Source organism: Scyliorhinus torazame, chromosome 4 (genome assembly GCF_047496885.1).
Source record: "Scyliorhinus torazame isolate Kashiwa2021f chromosome 4, sScyTor2.1, whole genome shotgun sequence".
In the NCBI taxonomy this organism is placed as follows: domain Eukaryota; kingdom Metazoa; phylum Chordata; class Chondrichthyes; order Carcharhiniformes; family Scyliorhinidae; genus Scyliorhinus; species Scyliorhinus torazame.
Genome location: NC_092710.1, coordinates 210,319,146 through 210,336,494, shown reverse-complemented (window position 1 = coordinate 210,336,494; position 17,349 = coordinate 210,319,146). Strand labels below are relative to the sequence as shown.

At 49.0% G+C, this 17,349-nt stretch overlaps 2 long non-coding RNA genes across 2 annotated transcripts in view; both read left to right on the top strand.

Moving 5' to 3' along the window:
- LOC140410728 (uncharacterized) overlaps positions 1–17,349 on the top strand; it is an 86,222-nt gene that overhangs the window by 11,594 nt on the left and 57,279 nt on the right. The window lies entirely within an intron of this gene.
- Positions 1–17,349, top strand: part of LOC140410727 (uncharacterized) — an 85,147-nt gene that overhangs the window by 10,808 nt on the left and 56,990 nt on the right. Inside the window, exon 2 of the long non-coding RNA XR_011940717.1 lies at positions 3,075–3,486. This is a non-coding gene — a long non-coding RNA (uncharacterized lncRNA). The remainder of the gene's footprint in view (positions 1–3,074; positions 3,487–17,349) is intronic.

The following is a 17,349-nucleotide window of genomic DNA, read 5'->3' as shown; positions in this document are numbered from 1 at the left end:
CTGGGATACAAATGGAGTATGTTGCAGTGCATGCCTATTAAGGAACCCACAAAATTTTCCTCCATTAATTTAAATGCATCTGTCCTTCCTGATTTTACAATATTTGCAGTGCCCAAGTGATACAGTGCACAGAGTCAGGAAATTTCACCTCAGATATTTTCATTGGTTTGTTTATTAGTTTTGTCAACTCCAACTGTTTCATCTATAACTTAAAATTAAAATGTTATGGAATATTATATGTTAACAGTCATCACATTAGGATGAAATTTGTTGCCTTTTTCCAAATGCAAATTTGCATTATAATTATTTCTTGCTTCACATCATGCATATTAATACTTTGAAGAGGGTTATAGCATTTCTGCACTGAGAAAGAAAATAAAGTGTAAGAACAATTTTGGTTGGGCTTGTTCAAAACGACTGCTGTGAGTATTTAAGACATGTTTCATGTTTCATTGTTCTTTTAGAACAGTACATTCATTTACAGCATTTCAGATTTACAGAAAATCGCTTTTAGCTGTTCGATGACAGTTAATACTTATGTTTTTAATCTACAGTGTTTTTACATTTAAATAATTCACAGCAGTTTCACATTTCTGTTTCAGACTGAGGCAACCAGTACAGTTTAGTGTCTGTTACAGGGTGTTATTTTAAAAAGCAGATCTCTCCTGGCATTGCTTAGAGTGAATCAGAAGTTTTATAAGAACAGAGGCCTTATGAATAGTAACCTTGCCAGGGGGAGTGACTTATTGGTACTGAGATTAGCTCCTGGATCTAAGAGGAATTTGGAAAGTGTCCCAGATCTACAAGGACTGAAATGAGGGGGCCAATTTTACAGGCCTGTGGATTTCTTTCTGTCATAATATACACCAGTATATCATGGTGCAGATACACACACACTGATGGACACACAGCGGGACCAATCAACATACACAACACTGCAGCCAATCACCAGTTAGAGCACACACACTATAAAGACAGGTGGCATCAGAGTTCCCGTTCATTCGAGCTGCAGCCTCCTAGTAGGACAGAGCTCACAACCTGCAGCACAGATCTTCACCATGTGCTGAGTGCATAGACTGGTTAGGACAAGGCATAGATCTTTAGTTCAATCTAATATCGTGTTAACCCACAGTGAAAGTATGTTCAACAGTTTCTGACTTAATAAAATAGTGTTGCACTATTTTAAGTGTTGGTGGCCTGTATGTGTTCCATGGATCCAGAGCACCCAACACATCACTTTCTAGGTACATAGTTTGCAGGGTGGTGAGGCCATAGTGGTAGCTTCACTGGACTTGTAATCGAGTGGCCCAGACTAATGCTCAGAGTACACAGGTTTTAAATTCAATTAATAAAATCCAGCCTGAAATCTGAGTGAAAAGCTGTATTTCAAAGGGATGGCCAGAGTATGGTTACAGAAGGTAATAGTTTGGGAAACATTGGAGATGAGGTTTTTAGGAACAACTAGCTCATGACTGCAATTCCGAAAATGGTCCATTGTTCTCAGAAATCATATTAACTGATGCCCCCGAACTCGTAGCTCTGTTCCTTTCTTGTTAGTCCTCTGTAGCCCCAGCTATCAAAACCCTTTCCTCCCTTGATTACGAGCACTCTCCTCCAGGCACTGCAGCACACTTCACTTCACTTTTTTCTGTTCTTACTGGAAAACTCTATTCCTTCAATATTACTTCCTTCCCCTCGAAGTGGCTCTGTTAGCTTTCACACTTAAGGAAGCATTACTCTTGAAGATAAAAGCAAATTACTTTGGATGCTGGAATCTGCAACAAAAAGAGAAAATACTGGACATCTCAGCAGATCTGAGAGTACCTGTGGAGAGAGAAGAGAGCTAACGTTTCTGTCAAAGCTAGAGAGAATGGAAATAGGGTCAGATTAATACTGTTGTGGGGGTGTGGAACAATGGGGCTGGATAGAGTGTCAATGATAGGTAGAGATTGACAAAGATGTCATGGACAGAAAGACAAAGGGAATGTAATTAAAGAACAAAGGAAAGTACAGCACAGGAACAGGCCCTTCGGCCCTCCAAGACTGTGCTGAACATGCTGCCCGTCTAAACTAAAATCTTCGACACTTCCGGGTCCGTATCCCTCTATTCCCATCCTATTCATGTATTTGTCAAGATGCCCCTTAAACGCCACTATCGTCCCTGCTTCCACTACCACCTCCTCCGGTAGCGAGTTCCAGGCACCCACTACCCTCTGTGTAAAAAAAATTGCCTCGTACATCTCCTCTAAACCTTGCCCCTCACACCTTAAACCTATGCCCCTGGGTAATTGACCCCTCTACCCTGGGAAAAAGTATCTGACTATCCACTCTGTCTATGCCCCTCATAATTTTGTGGACCTCTTATCAGGTCGCCCCTCAACCTCCTTCGTTCCAATGAGAACAAACCAAGTTTATTCAACCTTTCCTCATGGCTAATTGGTGGAGATAATGACAAAGAAGGGTGATGTTAGTGGCACATTAAGAGGTCAGAATGTGTTAATGACAGAACAAAGGTGAGCAGTGTGTCAAAGGATAAACAGGGAGCAGATGGCCCTAGTGGGATGGGGTAGAGGGATGGGGAAAACAATGGTGAGGGAAATACATTGATGGAGGAATTGAAAATAAATTGATGGGAATAAAAATGGGGTGAAGGTGGAAGAGTGAGTTCACAGTCGGAAGTTGTTGAACTCAACATTAAGCCCAGAAGGCTGTAACATGCCTAATCGGAAGATGAGATGTTGTTCCTCCAGTTTACGCTGAGCTTCACTGGAGCATTGTACCAGGCCAAGGACAGACAAGTGGACAAGTGAGCCGGACAATGAGTTGAAATGGCAAGCAACAGGGAGGTCTGGTTCCTGCTTGCAGACGGACTGGAGGTCTGCAAAGGTTCGGCAAAGAGGTCACCCAGTTGCGTGTAGTCTGTCCAATGTAGAATAGACCGCAATGCGAGCAGTGAATGCAATACACCAGACTGAAGGAGATGCACGTGAGACATTACATTGTTGAAGGGTTACTCTGCCCTGACATGCATATCCTCAAAATATTTCACTACGATACTTCCTTTTATCTTGTAGGTCAAACTCACATACCTCATAGCGAGAGGATTCAAGTACAGGAGCAAGGATGTCCTGCTGCAAGTATACAGGGCATTGGTGAAGCCACATTTGGAATATTGTGTGTAGTTCTCGCCTCTTTATCTGAGGAAGGATGTTCTTGATCCAGAGGAAGTACAGAGAGGGCATACCAAATTGATTCCTGGAATAGCAGGACTGACATATGAGTAGATGCTTCACGTGCATCTCCTTCAGTCTGGTGTATTGCATTCACTGCTCGCATTGCGGTCTATTCTACATTGGACAGACTACACGCAACTGGGTGACCTCTTTGCCGAACCTTTGCAGACCTTCAGTCCGTCTGCAAGCAGGACCCAGACCTCCCTGTTGCTTGCCATTTCAACTCACCGTCCTGCTCTCATGTCCAAATGAGGTGAGGATTGTATTCACTGGAGTTCAGAAGAACGAGGAGGGATCTCATAGAAACTATAAAATTCTAACAGAAAAAACAGACAGGGTAGATGCAAGAAGGTTGTTTCCAATGGTGGGGGTGTCTCGAACCAGTGGTCACAGTCTAAGGATGTGGGGTAGACCACTTAAGACATAGATGAGGAGACATTTCTTCACCCCAGAGAGTGGTGAGGCTGTGGAGTTCGTACCACTTAAAGTAGTTGAGGCCAAAACACTGCATATTTTCCAGAAGCAGTTAAATATAGCACTTGGGGCAAAGGGAATTAAAGGAAATAGGGGGAAGGTGGTATCAGGCTATTTTTTTTTATTTGTTCATGGGATGTGGTGCTGGCTAGACCAGCATTTATTACCTATCCCTGAGGGCATTTAAGAGTCAACTGAAGATCTGAAGTCACATGTAGGCCAGACTGTCAGGATGACAGATTAAGTAGACTGTGGGACTATACTCATTGGAATTTAGAAGAATGAGGGGGATCTTATAGAAACATATAAAATTATGAAGGGAATAGATGAGATAGAAGTAGGGTTGTTGAAACTAGAACTGGGAGGCATAGCCTCAAAATAAGGGGGAGCAGATTTAGGACTGAGTTGAGGAGGAACTTCTTCACCCAAAGGGTTGTGAATCTGTGGAATCTCCTGCCCAGTGAAGCAGTTGCAGCTACCTCGTTAAATGCTTTTAAGGCAAATGTAGATAGATTTTTGAACAGCAAAGGAGTAAATGGTTATGGTGAGCGGGCAGTAAGTGGAGCTGAGTCCACCAAAAAAATCAGGCATGATCTTATCGAATGGTGGAGCAGGCTCAAGGGGCCAGATGGCCTAGTCCTGCTCCTATGTATCATGGGACTGAAAAATTGCCAATGTGACACCCCTATTCGAAAAGAGTGGTAGGCAAAAAACAGGTAACTATAGCCCGATTAACCTAACGTGTTTTGTTTTAAAAATATTGGAATTCATTTTTAAAGAAGTAATAGCAACACATTTGGTAAATCCTAATATAATCAAGCAGAGTCAACATGGCTTCATGAAAGGGAAATCATGCCTGACTTATTTTCGAGGAAGCCTACTCTTTTAAATTGAGGAGAATGAGAGGTGATCTCATTGAAAAAGAGAGTTTTTTTATGGGGCTTGACAGGGTAAATGCTCAGAGGATGTTTCTCCTCATTGGCGAGTCTGGGACCAGAGGAGTTTGTCTCAGAAAAAGGGGTGGTAATTTAAGTCAGAGATGAGGAGGCATTTCTTCTCACTAAGGGTTGTGAGCCTTTGGAACTCCTTGCCACAGAGAGATGTGAGGCCAGAGTCCTTGAGCATTTTTAAGGCTGAGATAGATAGAATCTTGATCAGTAAGGAAATCAAGGGTTATGGGGAAAGGAGAGTGGACGTGAGGAATGTAGGATCAGCCCTGATGCTGCTGAATGGCGGAGCAGGCTCGAGCGGCTGAACAGCCTACTCCTGTTCCTATTTCCTATGGTCTTATACTGAAGCACTTTTTCAGTAGTGCAGACAACAGAAACATTTTTCAAGACACTAATTGCTTGTTTTTTATGACCATTGCTGTGTGTCACAGAAGATAAGGAAGATAGATGACACTTAAGTTAGTACCAGTGTTGCACATAGACGATAGTTAGGGGACACTGTTGTACATAGATACCATTAAACACGTTTGCATCACCAGTCCGACCTACATCTAACCTCTGACGGATGTGAAAGATGGGCTGGGCCTGGGTGTAGAGTGTTTGCCGGGCGGGAAGGGGGTGGGGGGGGGGGGGGGGGGGGGGTGGAGTGGTGTAAGTTGGGACTTGTAATCACCCATGACTCATGAATAACCCATATGGTGACACTCTCAGAGAGAAGTGGCAGGGCATGGGAGCAGCAGTGTGAACCCGCCTTATATGACAGCATCCCCAGTGAGTGAATCCTAACCATTCACCATTTCCCACAACTCCCCCTGACCCCCCCCCCCCAATCCTCCTCAAGATATATGGGCCCGTGAGATGGATTGACCAGCACATGTGCAGCGATCACCCGGGCAGATGGTGGAATATTATCCGAAAGGTAGGAGTCAGACTTTCTCAAACGATCAGAGCTCATCTCACAGCGAGTCATCATCATCCTCCATCCCGTGGACAAGACCCGCTGAGAATGTCAACCCAGGGGAAACCCCTATGGTGATGATGGTAGGACCCTCCGAGGAGGGAGGCGGAGCTCTGGTATTGGGAAGGAATGGAAGGCTAGGGAGAAGGTGGAGTGGAGGATTGAGCGAGAGGGATGGTGGAGTGAAGGACTGAGTGAGAGGGATGGTGGAGTAAAGGACAGAGCGAGAGGGAAGGGGGAAGTGAAGGAATAAATGAGAGGGATGGTGGAGTAAAGGACAGAGCGAGAGGGACAACCTCATCGTCAGATGAGCCTTGCTGTTTGTCCTCCTCCAGCATGTCGCCTCTCTGCTGCGCGATGTTGTGCAAGACGCAGGCCACCACACTGCTTGAGATCCTCCTGTGGCTACATTGGAGCACCTGCCAGAATGGTCCAGGCATTGAAAGCGCATCTTGAGAATGCGATTGCACCACTCAATGATGCTCCTGTTTGCTACATGGACTTAGTTATAACGGGCTTCTGCGGTCTGGGGCCTCCTCAAAGATGTCATCAGCCTTGATCTCAGCGGGTAACCCTTGTTGCCCATGCGCAAGCGCCTCACCTGAGGGAGTACCTCGAAGGTGCCGTGAACCTCAGAGTGCACCAGGATATATGTGCTGTGCACGCTGTCTGGGTATCGGGCTTGGACATGCATGATGTACAGTTGATGGTTGCACACCAACTGCACGTTCAGGGAGTGGAAGCTCTCCTGATTGATGAAGGGCACTGTTGTGTTTGGCGTTTGTTGTCTCGCAAGGAATCTACCAAGCAACTTGTGACTTGTCCAAACCAGGATATTTATTAAATCACACATGGTAAGATAGCGATCTGTTACAGATCAAGTGATCATGGACCAAAAGTGAAAATGCTGTAAAATCTCAGCAGGTCTGGCAGCATCTGTACGGAGAAAAGAGCTAATGTTTCAAATCCAGATGATCCTTTGTCAAAATTATCGTGGAGTTTCTTTGTACTATCCTGGAACCCTTCCCCCCCCCCGCCCCATAACAAAATAACGCAAAATCACCCTGAGCAAGATATATACATGGCAAGGTGGTATATTTACATAGCTTTATACACTGGTTCTTGACCGCACGTACCGATTCTCCCCACCCTCCATGTCATCTCCCGCTGGTCCATCCCCTCAAACAATCTCTCGTTCCCCCCTCCGCCCCCCCAGGGTTGCTGCTGCTGCTGACCGACCTTCCTCTAACGCTCCGCGGGATATTCTAGGAACGGTTGCCACCGCCTGTAAAACCCCTGTGCAGACCCTCTCAAAGCAAACTTAATTCTCTCCAATTTTATGAACCCCGCCATGTCGTTAATCCAGGCCTCCAGGCGAGGGGGCTTCACCTCCTTCCACAATAGCAAGACCCTTCGCCGGGCTACTAGGGATGCAAAGGCCAGAATCCCGGCCTCTTTTGCCTCCTGCACTCCCGGCTCATCCACTCCTCCAAATATTGCTAGTCCCCAGCTTGGCTTGACCCGGACTTTCACCACCTGGGATATTACTCCCGCCACTCCTCTCCAGAACCCCTCCAGTGCCGGACATGACCAAAACATATGGACATGGTTCGCCGGGCTCCCTGAACATCTTTCACATCTATCCTCTACCCCAAAGAACCTATTCAGCCTCGCCCTCGTCAAATGCGCTCTGTGAACCACCTTAAAGTGTATCAGACTGAGCCTGGCACACGAGGAGGAGGTATTAACCCTACACAGGGCATCAGCCCATAGCCCTTCCTCAATCTCCTCCCCCAGCTCCTCCTCCCATTTACCTTTCAATTCTTCTACTAGCGCTTCCCCCTCTTCTTTCATCTCTTGGTATATTTCCAACACCTTGCCCTCCCCGATCCATACCCCCGAGATCACCCTATCTTGGACTTCTTGTGCCGGGAGCAATGGAAATTCCCTCACCTGTCGCCTCACAAAAGCCGTCACCTGCATATATCTAAATGCATTTCCCGGGGGTAACTCAAATTTCTCCTCCAGTGCCCCTAGGCTCGCAAATGTCCCGTTAATGAACAGGTCCCCCATTCTTCTTATCCCCGCCCGATGCCAGCCTTGGAACCCCCCGTCCATCTTCCCCGGGACAAACCGGTGGTTACCCCTTATCGGGGACCACACCGATGCTCCCATTGCACCCCTGTGCCTTCTCCACTGGCCCCAGATCCTTAGTGTTGCCGCCACCACGGGGCTTGTGGTGTATTTTGTCGGCGAGAGCGGCAGCGGTGCCGTTACCAACGCCCCCAGGCTCGTTCCTTTACAGGACGCCATCTCCATCCTCTTCCATGCCGCCCCCTCTCCCTCCATGACCCACTTGCGGATCATCGCCACGTTTGCTGCCCAGTAGTAACTCCCTAGGTTTGGCAAAGCCAACCCTCCTCGGTCTATTGTGTTCCAAGAACCCTCTCCTAACCCTCGGGGTCTTATTTGCCCACACATACCCCATAATACTTCTACCTACTCTCTTGAAAAAGCCCTTGGTGATCACGATGGGGAGGCACTGAAACACGAACAAAAACCTCGGAAGGACCATCATTTTGACCGACTGCACCCTACCCGCCAGTGGGAGCATGTCCTATCTTTTAAAATCCTCCTCCATTTGCTCCACCACCCTCGTCAAATTCAGTTTATGTAGGGCCCCCCCAACTTCTGGCTATCTGGATCCCCAGATACCGAAAACGCCTCTCCGCCCTCCTCAGCGGTAGGTCCCCTATCCCTCTTTCTTGGTCCCCTGCCTGTAATACAAAAAGCTCACTCTTCCCTACATTAAGCTTGTAGCCCGAGAACTCCCCAACTCCTTCAGAGTCTGCATGACCTCCACCATCCCCTCCATTGGGTCCGCCACGTATAACAGCAGGTCATCCGCATATAGCGATACCCGATGCTCCTCTCCCCCGCGGACTATCCCCCTCCATTTCTTAGACTCCCTAAGTGATATGGCCAAGGGTTCGATCGCCAATGCAAACAACAGGGGGCACCCCTGCCTCGTCCCTCGGTACAGCCGAAAGTACTCCGACCTCCGCCGGTTCGTCACTACACTCGCCACCGGGGCGCTGTAAAGGAGCTTAACCCATCTAATAAACCCTCCCCCGAACCTAAACCTGCGCAATACCTCCCAGAGGTACTCCCACTCTACTCGGTCAAAGGCTTTTTCCGCGTCCATAGCTGCCACTATCTCCGCCTCTCCCTCCTCCGATGTCATCATTATCACGTTTAAGAGCCGCCGCACATTGGTATTTAACTGCCTGCCCTTTACGAATCCCGTTTGGCCCTTGTGAATCACCCCCGGGACACAGTCCTCAAACCTAGTGGCCAGTACTTTTGCCAATAGCTTAGCATCCACATTGAGGAGCGAAAGCGGCCTGTACGATCCACATTGCAGTGGATCCTTGTCTCGCTTTAGAATCAAGGAGATTGTCGCCTCCGACATTGTCTGGGGCAGGGTTCCCTCCTCTCTTGCCTCGTTAAAGGTCCTCACTAGTAGCGGGGCCAGCAGGTCCACATATTTTCTATAGAACTCCACCGGGAACCCGTCCGGCCCCGGGGCCTTCCCCGCCTGCATGCTCCCCAAACCCTTACTCAACTCCTCCAACCCAATTGGTGCCCCCAAACCAACCGCCTCCTGCTCCTCCACCCTCGGGAACCCCAGCTGGTCGAGGAATCGCCTCAACCCCCCCTGGGGGCTGGGATCTGTACAGCTCTTCATAGAAGGCCTTGAATACCTTATTTATTTTCGTTGCACTTCGAACCGTGGCTCCCCTTCCATCTTTGATTCCCCCTATTTCCCTCGCTGCCGCCGCTTACGGAGCTGGTGCGCCAGCATCCGACTAGCCTTTTCCCCGTACTCGTAGGTCGCCCCCTGCGCCTTCCTCCACTGTGCCTCCGCCTTGCCCGTGGTCAGCAGGTCAAACTCCGTCTGGAGCCGTCGCCTTTCCCCAAGTAATCTTTCCTCCGGGGCCTCTGCGTATCTCCTGTCCACTCGCAAGATCTCCCCCACTAACCTCTCCCTTTCCATTCCCTCTGTCTTCTCCCTATGAGCCCTGATGGAGATCAGCTCTCCCCTGATCACCGCCTTCAACACCTCCCATACCACTCCCACTCGCACCTCCCCATTGTCGTTGGCCTGGGTCCAGCACTGTATTGAAGTCCCCTCCCATTATCAGTCCTCCTACCTCCAGGTCTGGAATGCGCCCCAACATGCGCTTCATAAATCCAGCATCATCCCAGTTCGGGGCGTATACATTTACCAACACCACCCACGTCCCTTGCAACCTACCACTCACCATCACATATCTCCCTCCATTATCCGCTACGATAGTCTTGGCCTCAAATGACACATGCTTTCCCACCAGAATTGCCACCCCTCTATTTTTTGCGTCCAATCCCGAGTGAAATACCTGTCCTACCCAACCCTTTCTTAACCTGACCTGGTCCGCCACCTTCGTGTGTGTCTTGGAGCATTGCCACGTCGGCCTTCAGTCCCTTCAAGTGCGCGAACACTCGAGCCCGCTTCACCGGCCCATTCAGGCCCCTCACGTTCCACGTTATCAGCCGGATTGGAGGGACTCTCTCACCTCTCACACTGCCCCTTCCACCCCCCCCCGCCCCCCCCCCCCCCCCCCCCCCCCCCCCCCGCCGACTAGCCATCTCCTTTTCTGGGCCAGTCCCTTGTCCGCGTCTCCCTCACTCTCCAGTCCCCCAAGCGGGGGACCTCCGTCCCAGCCACCTCTTCTGTGTCCCATTCTCTTTCGGCCAGTGCAGCAGCAACCCTTTTCCCCCTCCCTCCTCTCCTTCCCCCCCCCCGCTAGATCCCCGTCTAGCTTTTTTGCACCCCCCATATCCCTCCCGTAAGTCAGCTGACACCTGCTGACCCCGGCTTCCCCCGCCATCCCTTTGACCCCCCCATGTGGGAATCTCCCAATCAATGCACATTCCTTCGTTCCCCTTCCCGCCTTTCTTGCCGCGCGCGGGAAAGAAAACCCCACGCTTTACAAAGCCTGCCCCGCCCCCCCCCCCCCCCCCCCCCCCCCCCCCCCCCATGGCGCAGCTCCTGTCGTGGCCTTGTCCCTCTCCCCCAGCCCATATAGCAATTCCTGCGCGTGGTTGACACCCCATGTACAACAACCATCATACTTCAACCCTCAAACACCCCCCTCTCACACAAACCCTCAATTAGAGTCCAATTTTTCAGTTAGTATAAAGGTCCACGCCTCTTCGGGCGTTTCGAAGTAATGGTGTTGGCCATTATGTGTAACCCACAGTCGCGCTGGCTGCAACATTCCAAATTTCACTCCTTTCCGATGCAGCACCGCTTTGGCCCGGTTGGAACCCGCTCTCCGCTTAGCGACCTCCGCGCTCCAGTCCGGGTATATTCTGATCTCCGCATTGTCCCACTTGCTGCTCCGTTCCTTCTTGGCCCATTTCAGGACCCTCTCTCTGTCCGTAAACCGGTGAAATCTCACCACCATCGCCCTTGGCGGCTCATTTGCCTTGGGCTTCCTTGCTAGCACTCGGTGCGCCCCATCCAGCTCCAGCAATCCCGGGGGGGCCTCCGCACCCATCAGCGTCCCGATCATCGTGCCCACGTATGCCATGGCATCGGCCCCCTCCACACCTTCTGGGAGACCCAGGATCCTCAAATTGTTTCTCCTCGACCTGTTCTCCAGGTCTTCGAGTCTTCCCGCCCACGTCTTGTGCAGCGCCTCGTGCCGCTCCACTCTCTCCGCCAGGCCCACGAGCTTGTCGTCTTCTCACTCACTTTTTCCTGGATCTCCTGGATCTTCACCTCTTGGGCTTTCTGGGTTGCTCCAAGTCCTTCAATTATTGCCAGCATAGGTGCCACCATCTCCTTGCGCATCTCCTCGAAGCAGCGCTTGATGAACTCTTGCGTCTCCTCTTTGTCAGTGGACGCCTCCATTTTGCTTTTTTTATTCTTTCTTCTCCCGCTGCTCCAGGGTCGCTATTTTCGCCATTTCACTGCGGGTCCGATCCATGCAGGTTAGTAGGGGACCTTTCTCCTTTCTTCCCCATGGATTGGTTATATAAAAAGTGCCTGGGGCTCCGTTAGCGGGCCCAAAAGTCCGTCTTCGCGGGAGCTGCCGAATCGCGCGGCTTAGCTCCGCATCGCCGCAACCCGGAAGTGTGCCGTGTCACATGACCACTGTCTCGAGACCACATGGTGGGTCTGTAACGCCCCCTGCAGGTTGGAGGTCACACCACCAGTCTTCTACATTATTGCGTACAGGCATATCACCACATTCCCCTTCCTCAGAAAACATTAATGTTTGTTTCCAACCATTATTACTATTTTAACTTTATACATTTGTGATATGTGTAACAATGGGAAGAAGTTGAATTAGGGTGTCCATAACATGACATGCCTGGTCAGTGTCCATCTCTTTCGCACAGGTCATTGTGCCTCACTCACTGGATCATCCCTATGATCACTTGGGCTTTTGCACCCTTTTCGAAGACTGGTTTACGTGCCGGACTCTTGCTTCACCTCTTCTTTACTCTGTGCCTTTGGAAGGCATGCATCCGTGATTGCCACACGTGCATCATCAGTTCCTTTATTTTCCTTTTCTTCCCGCAATTCTATTTGAGCTTGGTATGAGCTTGCTCTCCCAGTCTTCTCCTCTTCCTCCTTCTTATTTTGGCAATCGGTTTGCGAAATCATTTGTGTTTTTGTTGAGGCTTGGCAGCCTCTGGTTCGGTGTTGGTCTGCAACCTGTTCTCGGAGGTCTGTGGATTCTCAGGTAGATCCTGAGGTGCCGACACGTCATCACTGGGTTGTGTGACCACACCCACTTCTGCGGCTTTCTGGTGCTTGGGTGGAGGTTAGATCTACAGCAACAGATGCCACCTCTTCTTGGCCCACTGGAACATCGCCCCAAGGCTCCTCTTCACTAGAAATAAGGATGCTGACACTCATGTCATGATGATCCAGGCGTTGGGTCATCATGCTCTAGTTCGAGAATATATGATCCGTTGAGCTGCATAGCGAAATAGTCATCAGCTCCTCCGCTGTTTCACTCTCGGAGTCATCACTTTAATATGGGCTTGTCATGCTCCTGTATCATGCCACTGAGCACATGTACATTCTTGAAGACTGTTAACCAGAATTGCAGAATGCTGGCTCTTCCATCTCTTTGCCTGATTGGCCGTCGTCTGCCTGGATTTCTTCTGAATCCACATCAAATGTGCACAATCTGATATCTTGTAAGGATTTGTAGTATTCAGTCGGCCACCCGTCATCTGTGACACACAGTCGTTCAACTCAGTTCAGGGATTCACATGAATCCGCTCCTATGATGAACTCAACGTCCATGTCTACAATAAAACAGTAACACGTCCCTCATGTCTTCCACGGAGAGCCCAAGTTCACATGCACCGAAAGGCTCCATCATTTTTATTCCGTAATACACCGGGAGGCCTAGCTAATTAGCAGCTTTCAGCTGCACGTTCAGCTTGTGGAAAGCAGACCGACTGAGGAAGTTGGCACTCATTTAAATGTCAAAGTTGCATCGTAATAATGAGTGATTCAGGAACACCATCAATTTTCATCTGGTTTTCATAGTTTCCAGACAATTCGTACTAGCTTTGTTATTTTTTGAAATTGTGCATTCATCTTTTTTGTTCGGACTCTTCTGGTCCTTGGTTGCAATGAGATCGATGAAGAACTGTTTGACAGTATTTATCTCATCAACCACATTTACGGATCTTATATGGTCCTTTGTAGGACGCGCAAAACACTGTTTTTCAAAATGCCCAACCTCACCGCACCTGGAACAGACTTTTCCAAAGGCCGGACATTGCCATGGGCCTGCTTAAAATGGCCGCCCGCACTGAGACCACGTTTCTTCATGACATGCATCACAGCACCAGTGGCCCTGGTGTGTTCCTCTGAGTTGGCGCCAAAATTGTTTGAGCAGAGTGGGTTGATTTGCTGTGCAGCTACCTTGCTCGCCTGCCAAATCTTTATTGCTTGTTCCAGTACCAAATCATCTTCCCGCAGCAACCTCTCATGTAGCTTATCATTAGGTACACCAAAGACAATTTGGTTACGGATCAGAGAAGATTTCAGGTGACTGAAGTTGCATGACTGAGACTTAAGTTTTTAAAAATAAATTTAGAATATCCAATTAAGGGGCAATTTAGCGTGGCCAATCCACCTAACTTGCAAATCTTTGGGTTGTGAGGGTGAAACCCACACAGACACGGGGAGAATGTGCAAACTCCACACGGACAGTGACCCAGGGCCGGAATTCAAACCCGGGTCCTCAGCGCCGTAGGCAGCAATGCTAACCACTGTGCCACCGTGCTGCCCTGACTGAGCCTCAAGTTAGCAACAAAACTGTTAAATGATTCACTAGGTTTCTGGGCATACGTACAGAACATGTATCTCTCAAATATTTCATTCTTTTTGGGGAAGCATTGTCGATCAAAGTATCCAATGACGTCATCATATCTCTTGCTATCCTCATTGTCAAAAGCAAGAGTATTATACAGTTCAATTGCCTTTGGGCCCGCTACAATTAGCAGCATCCTTACTCGCCTTTCATCAGAGCCGAAACATAGAGTTTGAACTGCTGCTTGAAAAGCCGCCAGTTTCCGTCTACATTACTGGCTATCTGAAGCTGGTGGGGGCTTTCAGTCCGTCCATCTTGAGCTCCAGCTTTTTTTAGTGCATTACGTCACCGCAGGCTGCAATTCACCAGGTCGGTCCTTCCGCCAAATTTTAACTTTGTCATTGTCGTCGAATCTTCAGCACTCTGTTACCATGTTGTGTTTGGCATTTGATGTCTCGTAAGGAATCTACCAAACAAATTGTGACTTGTCCAAACCAGGATCTTTATTAAATCACACGTGGTAAGATAGCGATCTTACTGAGCAAGTTATCATGGAGTTTCTTTGTACTTCCGTGGACCTAGTCCTAGGCATGACTGCCCTCATGCACATCTTATAACCATCTCCCCGATCACCGGATGCACCTGCACTTATATCTGAGTGCCTTGTCCCATGACCACTATCTCGAGACCGCATAGTGTGTCTGTACGGTCACATGCTGGTTGGAGGTCGTACCACTAGCCATCGACAATACAGGCATATCACCACAGGCACCCCCTGGTGAATGAGTGCTCGAATGGGGACATGCATGCTATCGATCACCCCCTGGGCCTGGGGCATACAAACAATGGCAGCAAATCATGCTGCTCCAGCATCCTGGTGGGCCTGGTCCAGGTTGACGGTGATGTAGTCTGATGACTGGTCACATAAGGCATCCATGACAGCACGGGCATTTGCCAGCGAGATATTCTACCAGTCCCGTGGTGGCGGCGGCCCTGAGGATCTGGGGTCAGTGGAGGAGGTACGTTGGTGCAGTGGGTGCATCGGTTTGGTCCCCAATATGTGTCAACCATCAGTTTACTCCGGGGAGCTTAGATGGGAGGTTTCGGGTATGGCAAAGGGCGGGAATTGAGAGGATGGGGGACCTGTTTCTGGAAGGGAGCTTCCCTCGCTTGAGGGCGCTGGAGGAGAAGTTTGGGTTGGCAGCAGGGAATGACTTCAGATATCTTCAGGTGCGGGACTTTCTGCGCAGGCAGGTATCATCCTTCCCACTCCTGCCACTAAGAGGGATCCAGGATAGGGTAGTGTCCAGGGGCTGGGTGGGGGGGGGGGAACGTCTCGGACATTTGCAAAGAATTAATGGGGGCGGAGGAGACGCATATAGAGGAGCTGAAGCGTAAGTGGGAGGAGGGACTGGGGGGTGAGATGGAGGACGGTCAATGGGTGGAAGCGTTGACCAGGGTCAACGCGACTGCTACATGCGCAAGGCTTAGCTTGATCCAATTTGAGGTGGTGCACCGGGCGCACATGATAGTGGCCCGGAGGAGCAGATTTTTGGGGATGGAAGACAAGTGTGTAAGATGTGTGGGTGGACCAGCGAACCATGTCCACATGTTCTGGGCATGCCCACAAAATAGGGGTTACTGGCAGGGGTTTGCGGATGTCATGTCCAGAGTATTGAAGACAAGGGTGGAAATGAGTTCAGGGGTAGCGATTTTTGGGGTGTTGGAAGACCCGGGTGTCCAGGAGGAGAAAGAGGCAGATGTTCTGGCCTTTGCCTCCTTGGTAGCCCGGCCACGGATATTACTGGCTTGGAGGGATTCTCGGCCTCCAAAGCTGGAGGCCTGGTTACGACATAGCGAGCGTTCTCGGCCTGGAAAAGATCAAGTTTGCCTTGAGAGGGTCAGGGTTAGGGTTCGCCCGGAGGTGGCAACCATTCATTGAATTCTCTGCGAAGAATTAATTGTCAGCGGGGGGGGGGGGGTTAGGGTAACATAGAGTAGGGGGTTAAATAGGCGGGCCTTGGAGGAACGGATGTCAGCGGCTGCATTATGACTATTGTTCTTTGCACTCTATTTTTTTTATACTGTGGTTGTTTGTAATGCCAAAAATACTTCATTAAAATTGTTTGTTAAAAAAAAACATTGGACATGTTGGAGTTTTTCAAGTGACAGTAGATTAGGATTCAGGAAAGTCATTCCTGAGAGAACAAAGGATAAGTATGGGAAGTTTAGGGAGCCTTGGATAATGAGGGATATTGTGAACCTCATCAAAATGAAAAAGGAGGCTTTGCATGGTCTAGAAGGGTGGAGATAGTCAAAACCCTTGAGGAGTATGAAGAAAGTAGGAAGGTACTTCAGTGGGAAATTAGGAGAGAGTCATGAAAAGTCCTTGGCAATTAGGATTAAGGTGAATCCCAAAGCTTTTTATTCACATGTAAAAAGCAAGAGGGTGACCAAGGAAAGGATTGTTGAGCCAGAGGAAATGGTTGAGGTACGAAATAAGTACTTTGCATCAGTGTTCACCAAAGAAAAGGACTTTGTAGAAGATGATTCTTGGATATGGTGTGTGGACAGTCTTGGTCATATTGGCATCGAAAAGAAGGAGGTATTGGGTGTTTTAAAAGACCTTAAGGTAGATAAATCTCCTGGGCCAGATGGGATTTACCCCAGAATACTGAGGAAAGCAAGGGAGGAAATTGCTGGGGCCTTAACTGACATCTTTGTATCCTCATTGGCTACAGGTGAGATCCCAGAGGACTGGCGAATAGCTAATGTGGTACCGCTGTTTAAGAAAGGTAGCAGGGATAATCCAGCAAACTATAGGCCAGTGAGCCTCATGTCGGTAGTAGGTAGGTTATTGGAAAGAATTTTCAGGGACAGGATTTATACCCATTTGGAACAAATGGACTCATTAGTGATAGACAGCATGGTTTTGTGTAGGGGTGGTCGTGCCTCACTAACTTGGTTGAGTTTTTTGAGGAGGTGACAGAAATGATTGATGAGGGGTGGATGTTGTTTACATGAACTTCAATTAAGCCTTTGACAAGGTGCCTCATGGCAGACTGGTACAAAAGGTGAAGTCACACGGGGTCAGAGATGAGGTGGCAAGATGGATACAGAACTGGTTGGGTCACAGAAGGCAAACGATAGCAGTAGAAGGGTGTTTTTCTGAATGTAAGGTTGTGACTAATGGTATTCCACAGGGGTCTGTACTGGGGCCTCTGTTGTTTATAGTATACATAAACAATTTGGGGGGAAATGTAGCTGGTCTGATTAGTAAGTTTGAATATGACACCAAGGTTGGTGGAGTTGCAGCTAGTGTTGAGGATTGTCAGAGTAGTACA